This window comes from Galeopterus variegatus, unplaced genomic scaffold, assembly GCF_000696425.1.
Source record: "Galeopterus variegatus unplaced genomic scaffold, G_variegatus-3.0.2 Scaffold1675, whole genome shotgun sequence".
Lineage (NCBI taxonomy): Eukaryota > Metazoa > Chordata > Mammalia > Dermoptera > Cynocephalidae > Galeopterus > Galeopterus variegatus.
In genome coordinates this window covers 42,191-55,989 of record NW_007727786.1, presented here as the reverse complement: position 1 = coordinate 55,989, position 13,799 = coordinate 42,191, and positions in this window count along the sequence as shown.

The window sequence follows — 13,799 nt, the reverse complement described above, 5'->3', positions numbered from 1 at the left end:
AGAAGAAAATGCACTTACACCATAGCTCTGAGAGACCAATGGAAATGCTTTTGCATGTTCTGTATCTTCCACAACTGACTTCGTATTGATTTCAGTTCATGGTGTTGGGCGAGTGTGAAATGTCAGCAAGAGCCTTTGCCCTTGCATCATGTGTCTGCTTGGGTAGGTCCCATGCAATAGCAAGGTGGAAGAAAACAGTGAACTGCACAACCCACCCGTCGCCTCAGATTACTGCAACGTGTCAGAGTCGGGGCTTAGCCTCTCAGCAGAGCAGAAGAAATGCAAAACATCGTGAGTCCTCAGTGAGATTTCAACAAAGACAACTTCAGCATTGGAAGTATTATTATTTTAAGTTCAACCTACCTTTACAGGCACAGGCCTTTGACAAAGAATTAAGTGTCTGAAGGATTTCCTTGTCACAGCTGATGCCCACAGAGACTTTGTGTTTTGGGGGCTAAAAATTCAGCAAACTTCACGAATTTTCGGAAAAAATCTGGTTCCATAGGGGAGAGATATTTATGATCTAATTAAACATCTTAAACTGACCCAGTTATTCCTAAGTGGACCTTTGGTGAAACAATATAAATGACACATAGTGACCTTCTGTGGCAGAGGGGACCTGCTCATACTGATGTGTTTATCAGCACGATCATCCATGGATTCTGCATGCATGAACTCAACCAATTGTAGATCAAAAATATTTAGAAAAAAACAATAAAAAATCACAATACAACAATAAAAATAATACAAATAAAAATTACAGTATGACAAATATTTTCATAACATTTGCATGTATTAGGCATCTAGAGATGGTTTAAAGTATACAGAAGGGTGTGCATAGGTCATGCACAAACACTAGGGCATCTTACGTAAGGGACTTTAAGATCTGTGGGTTTTGGTACCCATGGGAGACCTGGAACTAATCCGCCACGGATATGGAAGGATGACTGTACTGGGGAAGGTTTCCTACAGCCGGTTACTCAGGGATTTGAAGAACAAAACCCAAAAGACGGTTTGTTCCTCAGTAACCACTGGAGAACACCGAAGACGTACACCAGTGTTAATGAAGTTCCTCCCACACTAACACCCATGCCCTCCTGCCTGGAATGCAGGTAACTACACATCTATTTTTTTTAAAAACTATTCAATACACTACGCATAAGTGCTTTTTACATTTTAATATGTATATTATATTTTGAAATTTTTAAAAGTGAAAAAAAAAGAATGGGTTGGACTTTTACCTATTACCTAGGAGAAAAGTCAAAGAATATATTGACAAGAAAATAAAATATGCAGTACAGAAGTGTACATTGTCTGCTCCTGTTTGTAAGGAGGAAGAGATGTCTTTGTAAATAAGTTGGCTTTCGGTTACGTAAAGCTGGTTATCCAAGCAGAAAAAGGGAGCATAAATGAGCAAAAATAATTCTAATAAAGCTCAAAACTAAAAAATAGAAAAATATAAATTGTGTAACATTAAGTGAAAATTAGTATATGATTTTTACTTGTGCAATTGGTATAACTGTACAAAATTCAACATTGAAAAAGATTAAAAGGTAAAAATAGACCAATGTAACATGGATTGTTTTTACAAAGTATGATTGTGGAAAAATTGTGCTTCATCTTTCTAATTATTGTTTTTATGTAGATTTTAATTTTTGAAATGCATAGATAATTTTATTAATGTACATATTCCAAAAAAAAATGAAAATATCATGTCATAACATTGTGGACCTATTTCTGAAAGTCTAGCCAAAATGAAGTGACTTGCTGGATTTTCATTGTTGTTTTTGTTTGGGGTTTTTTTTTTTTTTTTTTTTTTTTTTTTTTTTTTTTTTTTTTTTTTTGGGGTTTTTTTTTTTTTTTTTTTTTGGGGTTTTTTTTTTTTTTTTTTTTTGGGGTTTTTTTTTTTTTTTTTTTTTGGGGTTTTTTTTTTTTTTTTTTTTTGGGGTTTTTTTTTTTTTTTTTTTTTGGGGTTTTTTTTTTTTTTTTTTTTTGGGGTTTTTTTTTTTTTTTTTTTTTGGGGTTTTTTTTTTTTTTTTTTTTTGGGGTTTTTTTTTTTTTTTTTTTTTGTCTTTTTGTCTTTTTTCGTGCCCGGCAACAGATCGCACCCCTCAGTGTTGCGCCCGTACCGGACCGGGACCAGCTACAGGATCGCAACCATCGGTGTTGCCCCCGCTCCTCACTCAGCCAGTGAGCGGCCGGTCTGTATGTGGGATCCGAACCCTCGGTGGGAGCGCCGCCGCGCTTCCCAAGCGGCGCACTGTAGCAGTGCGCCACCGGGCCGGCCCCTTCATTGTTGTTTTTGATGCACGGGTGGGGTGGGTGTGTAATTCACACAGCAGTCACAGCGCGATCGGGGCTGGATGGGGGAATCTATGTCCTGAATGACCATGTGCACCAGGTACCAAATGGTCCAGCACTGTGGACCTTTTCTCTCTCTGAGAACTGCAATGCCCACATATGTGGCAGGTAATTAGCCCACCTGGCCCTGGTGGCCTCTCTGTGTATGAGCTAAAGACCACTCTCGGGTTTTTTTCGGATGCAGTTAGGTTTCTGTGATTCAGTAGCTAAGCCTGGGGTGTTAAAACACTCATTTCAGATCTTTGTTCTAACAGAGCAGCTCCACTCCAGGCAACACCTTCAAGGTTACAGCATCCTGAGAAATGGCAGCGTTAAAGAGAGAGGGCTCTGCTCTGCCAGGCCCACCTGCTCTCACCTGGCTTCATGGAAACCAGGAAAGCACATCTTCTAGGACACCAAGCACACGCATACTTGCAGCCTTCAGTACTCAAGCATGCAGTTGTCAGGTGGACAGCCTCCAGCTGCCAATCCCAGTAATGAACTGAATCCTGAAGCAGCAGAGTCCAGAGACATGCACGTCTGCTCTTCTGGATGAAGTGTGGCTAGGAGGTTACCTGAGAACAATCGTCCATACTCAACAGGAGCTCTAGAGAGGGTTCAAAAGTAACCAGTGCAAAGAGAAAAGCAAAGGATCAGGTTTTGCTAGAAATTCTCTGATCTGACCTTGGGTAGTAAGGAAAAAATTTTACTTGTAAGTTGTTTTTTCCCCAAACCTTCAGTGTTAGCTGGGACTTAGAGACAGGATTTGTCTCTAAACATCCTTAGTGCTGTAATGGAGTGAATATGTATTTGATCTTACTGTTCAAGAAAACACCTTCCAGGCTGATGTTCTCCATCTTACCCTGGTTAACCCATTTCTTCTTTTTTTCTTCAGTCTTCCTCTCACTCCCTCTTGACTCTCTCCCTTTGCCCCTTCCTCGATCCATTCTTTATTCCTTTCCTCCTTCCCTTCCTCCTTCCTCCTTCTCTTTCAGCTCCAGGCTTGTCCCCCTTCACTATGCACTGTCTCCACTCCCTCCACCTGTTATAGTCTCTCCTCTGTTCACCTGCAGACTCCAGTTGCTTTAACAATGAAAAATGCCTCCCTGCAACACCAAGAGGCAAATATTTCCATCCTAAAAATTCAAGATGATGGCAACAGCTCAAGATTTCACAAGTGGCTTTAAATAGAGGAGCTTAATGATCTCATGAAAGCAAATAAGTCACCATGATGTCAGCATATCAACAAATTCGAGTTCCCCCTCGTTGGAACCAGGTTGACAATCACGAGGCTGAGAATGGAGGACATTTGGAGGCTGGACAGGGAAAGGCAGGCAGGCTTGGGCCCTGAGATGGCAGAAGGCAGAGCAAGGGAAGGAACGTGGGTGCACATTCTCCAGATTGGATCAAACTGACACATGTGAGAATGGAGAAAATCTGGAGGTGGGGCAGGGAAGGGCTGGTGGGCCTGGGCCCTGAGAAGGCAGAAGTCAGGGCCAGGGACGGAGGGTGGGTGCAGATTTCCAGAAGGTTCTAATTGACATTCACAAGGCTGAGAATGGAGGAAATCTGGAGGCTGTGCAAGGAAGGGCATATGGGCCGGGGCCCTGAGATAGGCAGAAAGCAGAGGCTGGGATGCAGGGTGGGTGCACATTCTCAGTACTGGATCTAATTGGCATTCACTAGGTTGAAGATGGAGGAAATTTGGAGAATGGGCAGGGAAAGGCAGGTGGGCCTGGGCCCTGAGAGAGGCAGAAGGCATAGACAGGGATGGAGGGAGGGTGCACATTCACTAGACTGGATCTAGTTGACAGTCAGAAGGCTGAGAACAGACAAAATTTGGAGGCTGGCAGGGAGGGCAGGGGAAGGCAGGGGAGGTTGGGGGCGCCTGGGCCCTGAGAGAGGCAGTAGGCAGAGCCAGGGATGGAGTGTGGATGAACATTCTCCATACCGGATCTGTCTGTAAATTACAAGACAGAATAGTCAGTTTGGAGCCTGGACATTTAGAGAGGCAGAAGGCAGAATCAAGGCTGGAGGGTGGGTGCTAATTCTCTAGATTGCATCTAATTGACATTCACTAGGCCAAGAAATTAGGAAATTTGGAATGTGGGCAAGGAAGGGTAGATGGGCCTAAGACTTGAACGATGCAGAAGGTAGAGGTAGGAATGGGGTGGGTTCACATTATCCATGTTGGATCTAATAGATATTCAGTAGGTTGAGAATGAAGGAAATTTGGAAATTTGGCAGGGCAGGGCTGGTGCGCCTGGGCCCTGAGATGGGTAAAAGGCAGAGCCAGTTGTGGAGGGTGGATGTAGAGGATTCATAAAGCAAATGTACCTCACAGGGCCTGGTTTTCCAAAGCCTTGGAGTTTCAAATATTGACCTTGCAAAGGACAGGAAATTTTCCTCAGGCTATAAAGCCTCTGTTGTAAGATAAAAAATTGTAACACATCAAGGTTGCTGGCTCAAAGACAGACAAGTTACTGATTGCTATGTAAACATACTGGGAAATTGCAGTAAGAAGAGAATGTTTGCTGAAATCAAGACTTTGTTGCAAATTGCATTACAGAAGGTTACCTTGCTTGACTTACTGAATGTTACCAGCTTCTATTGTTAAACTTGTTAAACTGTACTTAACAAAACCCCACCTATGTCTCTTTTTGTAACTTCTTGGTCTAGAAAACAAATGCAAGAAGAAAACCCCAATTCGTGGTTAATTTCCCAAATGGAAGGATGCCTGCTCTTGAGGATTCTGGGATATTAACCACTTTTTGAGGCTTCTCACTGCTCAGAAGAGAAGGGCTTTGAGTAATCTTTGGCGGCTCCATCACCCAGGGGAAAGGGGGTAACAAATCCGTGAGAGGCAAAGCAACAGGTGGATGTATTTTACATAATCATTTCAACTGACATTCATGAGGCTGATAATGTAGGGAATTTGGAGTCTAGTCTGGGAAAGGCAGGTGGGTCTGGGTCCTGAGAGAGGCAGAAGACAGAAGCAGGTGTGGAGGGTGGGTTCTGATTCTCCAGACTGGATCCAACTCTTCAGGCCATCAGTTTCGTGTTGTATCCCGACCCTAAACTGCGAAGAGTGGAGGTTTGTGGAAAGAGCAATTGACTGCCCTGCACCCCCCTCCCCATCATCCTGTCCCTTCCAGACCAAAGCTCACCTCTGAGTGACAGGTGACTTCCTGCGTGCTGTCTGGGGCCTCCATCAGCCCCTGTCCTGCGTCACTGGCCTCATCCCGTTCCACACGGTGCTGTTGGTCCTGCTCAGAGCTGAGCTCCTGTCGCTGGGCAGAGACCCACTGAGCGCTGGGCAGAGACCCACTGGCTGGTGACTTTGAGCAGGTTCTCTTTTCTCAGCTGACCTGCTCCACAGCATTGCTGTAGGATTATCATGCACAAGATGTGGATAGAGGCCTGTGCCAGCATTGCATAGCTAACAAATGACCTGTGCTGGAAAGGAAAGAAAGAAGGAAAATGGCACAGGAGGAGCAGGATAGAGGAAGACAGAGCTGCTCTAGGCTGAGGTCAAGTTTGTGCTTCAGGGTGGGATCTTAGAGATCATGGAGCATGTGACCTACACACTGTTCTTGGTCCTTTCTTCAAACATCACAATCCCCAAAAATGTGCCTGAGAAGTGGAAGGGCAGAAGGGGTGTCAGATTTAGGTCAATGGACAAAGGGTCATGTGCTTTACTCTCAGTTCAACCAGATCGATTCCTTTTCTACTTTCACAAGATTGTCATTTCTCATAAGATTTTGGCTTGAGTTTTAAATAGGGCGAGATGGGTTCAATTATTCAAATGATGTTCTTTAACTGTTGGTGCAATCGGGGCCCTGGGTCTGTGCACTTGGGATCCAGGATTCCTGGGTTTTATGCAAAGTGACACTGCTGGGACAGGACTCAGGAAGCCTGGTTTCCTGTGGGCAGATCCCAAATGCAGGAGCACTCACAGCTCGTGAATCTGAAGAGCCACGCAGTGCCACCTGGTGGTCCCCACACCTCTCTCCAAGTGCAGCCTGAGAAGGAGTCGGCTCCTCCCAACACTGCCAAGGGGCTCGTCTTCCATGCAGGGCAGAGACCTGCCTGTGGGTGTCTGTGACCCCAGCACTGAGCAGGGCCTGGTCCAGAGCATGTTGCTCTGAATGTGGTTTGAAACAGTGAATGATGCTCTGGGGACAGAGTTCTCAGAAGACAAAAATGATATTCATGGAAATTTCCCTCCTTGATTTCCTAGAGTGTCTGAAGACACTGGCTGGTTCAGGAAGTTAATAGGGTTCGAACAGTTGCCTGTATTGGTCACTCTGCAGTGAGGGACAGTTGACAAGCCTCGCGGTCATCTTCAGGACACCAGCCATTAGGAGGAACAGCCGCCTCTCCTCCTGCTGAGCTGCTGATGTCATAAAACAGCCACGTCTCGTTACTTGCAGCAGCGGGGTCCACCCACCCAGCCCTGCGCAAGTGGGCAGTGCTCCGTCAGCTCTCTCCTGCACTTGGAAAACCTGGGACACCTTCACCCTTTTCCACATTTTGGAATCTTCAGCAGATCTTGGAGCTGGCATTCTTTCCTGCCTCCTTCCTTTACCCCCAGCCCCCCGTGTGGGTTGTGCACCTGTCATGAGAGGAGAGGGACAATCACCCATCCGATGCCACCTCGCCCCCGGCCTACTTCTGAATAAGGAGTCAGTGGACACACCCAGGAACATTCCGGGCCTCGCTTTTTCTCGGCCATCAGCCTATGTGCCGCATCCAAAGAGGCTCTGTCCATGGACTCTGGGGGATTTCCAGGACCACCCCATGAAAGACTCAGCAGGAGGGGGTAAAGAGGTGCCACACAGTCACTAATGTGCCTCTGGGTGGAGCGGAGGTCCTGCGGCCCTAGGCTTGCTGGTCTCCGTGCTGTCTCTGAGCAGGATGCCCCTTTGTAAGTACAGCCTGTGATGCGTGGTCTGTGCTTCTGCTGATCACATGAGGATGCACCATACTGTGATTCCCACCAGACTGCTGCATGCCCCCAGGGTTGTCCCTTGCAACTGCTCTTGTGACCAATGAGACGCTAAGGCTCGAGCGATGCTGTTTTGCTCTGTTTCATTGTTTCCAGCCCCAATGGATGTGACACGTGTCCATAAACAGCAACCAGCCCACATTCAGGAGGGGTGCAGACGAAGGCACAAACTCAGAAGAGGGTTGAGGGGCCACCTTATGGCCCACCCCCACACTAGGCCTCAGTGCACTTGAATTTGGAATATGATACCTGTTGAGTGACAGACCTCCCAGCATCATGTCTGTAATCTCCTACCGCACTGTACCCATGCACTGGCATTCCCCAGGTGGGCACACAAGTGATGGGGGCGTGGCCCCTCTGCTGCAGTGGCCACCACTTCCAGCCTCTCATCTGGCCAGTGCACAGGAGCCAAGGTGGGCTCAGATGCATACGAAGGAGGCAAAGAACTTGCGTTTGGTGACTGTTAGGATTGGACTACAGCCCCGCCTGGCACAGACCTAACAGGTCCACGCAGCTCATGCCGGGCAGACCAAGTTCCTGAAAACCGGATCAAGTCCTGCCATCCTGTTCCCTGTCTCCCTTTCAGAATCCAAGGAATGACTCCTCAGGAGGGATGTGTTAGCACCAATTACTTAATCTAGATTATGCTGAAGACCCAAGAGGAGAGTCTGAGAGGCTCGCTTCCACCATGACACGTGACTTCAAAAGTAAGTGAATACCTGGAATGTGGCCACAGGCTGCTGACAGCAGGGGCTCTGTAACTCTGCCCACCTGACTTTTGCATGCCACTGAGTGTTAGGTTTATCCTGTCCCTGACCTCTCTGAGTTTAGTCATCTCTGCTGAGGGATAAGAGGATCTGTCTGGCAGAGCAGCTCTGAGCATCTGATGCTGCAGCAGCTGCAGCTGTGGGACATTTGGTGACAGTGGTGATGCGGCTCCCAGCAAGGGCTGCAGAGGGCTCAGGGCACCTGAGCTGCTGCGGCTCAGCTGAGCCTCGTAACCCTGGGGACTCTCTGCTGCTGCCCGGGGTTGGTGGTCATCTCTGGTGCCGCCCCAGAGCAGTGAACTGCCCACGCAGTGTAGGACCCCTAAGCGAGGGAGGGCACCAGCCAGGGATCCTTGATTATTCTTTAATCTCTGTGAATTTTTGGTTCATTCGTATCACTCTGGGACCAGAGGCTCCCCATCTGTGTAACAATGAGATTGGAGGGTCCAGGGTCTTTAAGGACCTTTCAGCTCCTAAGGGCGACTTGTGATTATGCAGCTTTCAACATGGAACAGCCATCTCGGTTTTCAGTGCAATGATCCCACACAACTACAAAGTTCCCACCCCCAGGGATCCAAAATCTGTCGGTGACAGCCCATAGGTATGAACTGGACAACTGGATGGCAGGGGGTCGTGTCTGAGGAGACTCCTACCATCCTGTGCCCACCTGCGTCCTCAGGATCAGAATGTCTGTGCAGAGATGGGACGTTGGATTCCACTTAGAAAGAAGCACTAACCCTGTGTCTCTTATGAGGATACTGGCACCACCCTGTGGCATTTGGAATGTTTGTGGGGATTGACTTGCCATAACTGGGAAAACATCAGAAACATAGATGGTTTAATGGGCAGAGCCCTTACTGGTACAGGGTGGCCCGATGCATGGAGGCCTGACCCCTCCTGCAGGAACTGTGACCGTCCCACTGGACACTGAAAGTCAGGGGGAAGAAATGATTTACACCCATAACTGTTTTTTTTTCCCATGGTTTTAATGTACACGGAAACTCAAAATGTTTTTTGCATAATTTTAATTGTGCTGAATTTTCAAGGCATGCCGTCACCAGGTGAATCGCCATCGTGTGTCCTTGGAAGGCTACCGACAGTCTCCGCCATTTCCAGAAGCTCATGTCACCCTCCGAAACCAGCTCGCGGTGCCTCAGTGACTCATTCACACTGAGCTGGAAGTTGGAAGCACTGAGCGTGTCCGGGGGACATGGTTTCACTTCTTCTCAGGCTTAATTACCTCGGTTGGGGCTTGATGCAGTTTGTAAGGCTGCGAGGCACTTGTGGACAATCATTCACATATTAAAGCACGCTTTGTGCTATAAATTGCTGTCAGTATATTTCTTTTTTATCTTACACTTAAGGCATTGTATTGATTTTTTAAAAACTATATGGGCAGGAAAGTCATATTAGCTATAAAATTCATCCCAGTGTACTGAAGTTGCACAAAGGACTCGCTGTAATGGGGTCCGAGGAAACACCTGGCTCAGAACCTCAGTGCTGAAATTCTCACTGAAGAGTAAACTACTGACCGTGTTTCTTTGCCTTGGAATAAGTTGTGATGGGAGAAATAGGACAAAGGGGAAATGAGTTTGGGGGTCACAGAGCAGGCTTGCTGAGGATTCACCTCTCTTCTGGGTCACGAGGACCACGTCAGGAGAGAACCACGGGGCTTTCTGGACATCATTACTTGTCCCTCTCAAAGCCTTGGGAGACTTCTTGGCCTTGACCGTGAAGGAAAATATTTACCCAAAAAGCCACTGAGACTCGTGGGAGTTTCCAAGGGAGCAGGACATGGTAAGACCATATTCTGACTCCTGTACTGTAGGTTTCACTCTATAGCCAGGGAAACAGCACGCTCCAGGGGGACGCACTGTAAAAAGCAGAATGTATTGTGAGATGAAAATTAACGAGGTTTGGTTTCAAGTTCTTACCTTCGTGAACCAAGGGGTATTTGGGGCCATTTCTCAAATCGCACCTTGAACGCCATGTGGATGATAATTAACAGTGGGTTGTCAACGGGCTTCAGCTTATCTCTTCTGAGGACAACAGACTACAGGGTGACCTTGGTCTGAGGTGGCAGGATGGTGGGCCTGTGCAGTTTTCTCAGAGGAGCCCGAAGGACTCACGCCCCCTGCTCCTCACCAGGCGGCGACCACCTCTGAGCCCCACCGGGGAAAGGACCCGCACGCAGCAAGCCTCCCTGTATCAGGCGGTGTGAGCGGACAGCGTTAACAGGAAGCCCTGAAATTCCATTTAACCCAGTGATTTCTTTAAAAACCATCATTTTAGGAGTCATAAAACTTTTTGACTATTTTATAAAAGCTCTGATCATCCTCCCTGAAACAACATATAAATAAAAAAACAAACTTTTGCGTCCATTTTATTGCATTATGTTAAAAATCAATTTCCTTCACATAGACAGAATATAAAAACAACCTTGGCAGGGACACCCCTAATTTTCTCATGAAAAATTTACAGTCATTTACGGAAAAGAGTTCAAATAAATTTTAAGATATACAAATAAGGCCACAAGTGAGAACTAAGGACATTCTTACTTCATGGAGTCTGTGTGTCCCCCACACCCCAACCATCTGACGAGAGCTCCTGTCACAGAAATGGATTTCCAGGCCTCCTGTGTTTGTCTAGCCTTGTTGGGACACGTTTTAATCATTAATATCATTTCTCTGTAAAGGGCCAGATCATAGACGTTTGGCCCACGTCTCAACCTCTCAATTCTGCTGCTGAAAGCAGCCACGGACAAATGAGCACATGCCAGTAAAACTTTATTCACAAGAACAGGCGCAGCTGGATTTGGCCTGAAGGATGTAGTCTTCCAGCCCTTTCTCTACGGTGTCCCGGAGGCAAGCAATGGTTTGAGTTTTATGTTTATCACTGGTGGGATTTGGATGTGTTTGCTGCTGAAACGACTGCCCTGCTATGTAAAGGCCTTCAAAGGAGAAGAGGTAGGCAGGCCCTAAACCCACAGCAGGGCAACTTGACTCACCCCAGTGATCCTGCCAGGGACGTGGGGTGTCTCCAAGCTGCCCGTGAGAGGGTCAGAAGCTGCAGTGCAGGGACTTGGGTTCCCAAGCACTGCCAGAAGCTGGACTTCAGAGACTCAGGGTTGTTTCTGTATGACCCAATGGGGATTAGCAGCAAAGCCTCACTGAAACCCACGTGGCTCCTGCAGAGCCAGTCTCTGGGACAGAGAGCTCCTGAGGACGGGACCACAGAGCTGTGGCCCAGGAAAATGGAGGAGCCACTGGGAGCCAAGCTTCAGCTCCTGTGCTGAATGCCAGGGGACGTCAGGGTTTCCAGAAATGATGCCAGAGGAAGGGTCTGAGGACCCGACAGTCATCCTCAACCCACCCCGTCCTCTTACCAGGTTCTTGACTCTGCCACAGGAAAGAATTCAAGGGCAGAGTCACAGTAGACAGTGAGAACAGGTTTGATGTAACAGATAAGAAATGCAGGTTCCATGGAGAGAGTGTGGCCTGGCTCCAGAGACTGAGCAGGGCCTGCATCAGGTTTAATACAAGGGTAAGAGACACACACTTAAAGCTTAGCACAGAGTGCAGGCTGGCTCAAGAGAGTGTAAGTGAAGGTAAATTAACATAAAAGTAAAGCACACACAGCCCAGCTGGCAAACTGCAGGGTGGCCCCAGGAGACTGAGCAACAACCCGCCTTCTGCCAGAACTCGGCTTTTATATTTCCACTGTCTGGTGCATATTCATGCTGTCTAATGAATATTCAACTGAGGGGGTGGCTCCCTGTTATGTAACATAGTCTTGCATGTGCTCAGTAGGTCTCCTTTCAGGGAATGTTTGTTGGTCAAATACTATCACAGGCACTAGACGAATTCAGGAATATTCTGTGCTCTCGAGCACCCTCATGGAAGGACATTCAGCTCCCAGGGTTACATAACCCCTCTCTACTGAGCATGTCCAGCCACTGCATTTGCATAAGCAGCCCCTGTGGTCTCAGTCTCCCCATGTTGGTGCTGAAAATAGGTCTAACAAGCAAAAGTAAGTCTTCTCTAGGGGAGGGTCCAGCGGAGGGGCCTGAGACCTGGCGGAATGGCCCGAAACCTGGAGGTGTGTCCTGTAAACCCAAACCCATGGAAACTAAGCACCTCCTGTCTCAGAAACAGTCATGGAAAGGGGGAGTGAGGGACAGTACTTTGGAGACTCGTGTTCCCCAGGGCTCCTGTTGGTGACCTGAGTCAGCTTATCCTTTGAAAGAGAACTTCTGCTGTCACATATGGGCCCAGTGGGACACAAGCCATGAGAGGAAAAGCCTGTTTCCTGACCCCAGAAAGAACTCTGTGGGGTCTCAGTGAGCATCCCACTTAATCCTCACAAATGCCCATATCCTCCTCACTGTACGGGTGAAGAAACTGAGGTGCAGAGACCACACAGCACACCTCCTCAGGCCACACAGCTGAATGAGACGGTTCCAAACCCACATGCACTCTGCCGACTGCGTCCCAACGTGAGATGCTGAGGTGGGGTCTGTCCACGAGTAACTCGCTCCACAGCTGTCCTGCATGAAGTGAAAGGACAGAAGTAATAGGAGGCAGAGACCGAGGCCATGCCAGAGCCAGCCCCACACCCAGCAGGAACCCCAGCCGGCCTGGCCAGCACTGCCATCTAGGGCCCCTGGGGACCCAGAGGATGCAGGAGATGGGAGGTGACAGCATTTCACCCTGAGGCACAGGCTGCTGATCCTGGGATCCCCGAAACTCTGCTCTGCAACTTCTCCAGCAGAGCCCTTAAAAGCACCGTGTTTTCTTAGTCCTGGAATGAGCCAGCTCAGCAGAAAAAACACCAGCCCGGGCCCAGGCCCGGCCCCTCTGGAGCACGTGCAGTTGGGGAGTGAGGGTGCAGTCTCAGCCTGGGCTGGGTTGGGCATACTCCAGCCCGAGGAGGGGCCTCTGGTGGCTCAGCCCTCAGAGGGGCCCTGTGGTAGTTTGCAGGGAGGTCCCCTATGTGCACGGTTTCCCTCAGAACTACAGACCCTCGGGTGAGAGACCTCCTGCCCTGACCCCAGGAAGCTTTGCAGGACATGCTGAGAAGCATTTGTCAAATTCCTGAAAAGGAGCCACCCCCATTTCCTGGGCTGTTGTTAGGGGAGACCAAGTACAGTGTCTGGGAGATGAGGCTCCCTCTGTTTTGTGGCCATGAGATCAAGCTCCTCTCTCCCTCTCCTCTCCGGGATTTCCAAGAGCCCTTTCCTGGGAGGACATTCCCTCCAGGAGCCAGCTGCCACCGCATGGCTCTCAGCTGGATGACTGGAGGCTTTTCCCACCAAAAGCTTCAGAATCGCTCAACTCAGCCAGCACACCCAGGCAGGATCCTTCTCCCGTCCCCACTCTTCCCGACACCTGCAGGGCTGTCTCCTGCTACCAACGCCTTGCTCCCTCCAGCAGTCCCCTCCCGACAGACCCACATAGCCAGGGATTCAGTACTCACGGAAGACTGAGGGGGAGGCCCTGACAGCACAGATGCTCACAAGAGCTCAGCAGGTGCACAAGGCCCAGGATGCAGACATGCACGCAGCCGGACAGCCGGGCAGGAGGGAAACGCACAGGACCCACGGCCCCCCAGAGCCTGCAGCCTGCGGGAGACCCCACTGTGACCCTGAGAGGACGGGACTCTAGTTTCCTAGAGGACTGAGGTTG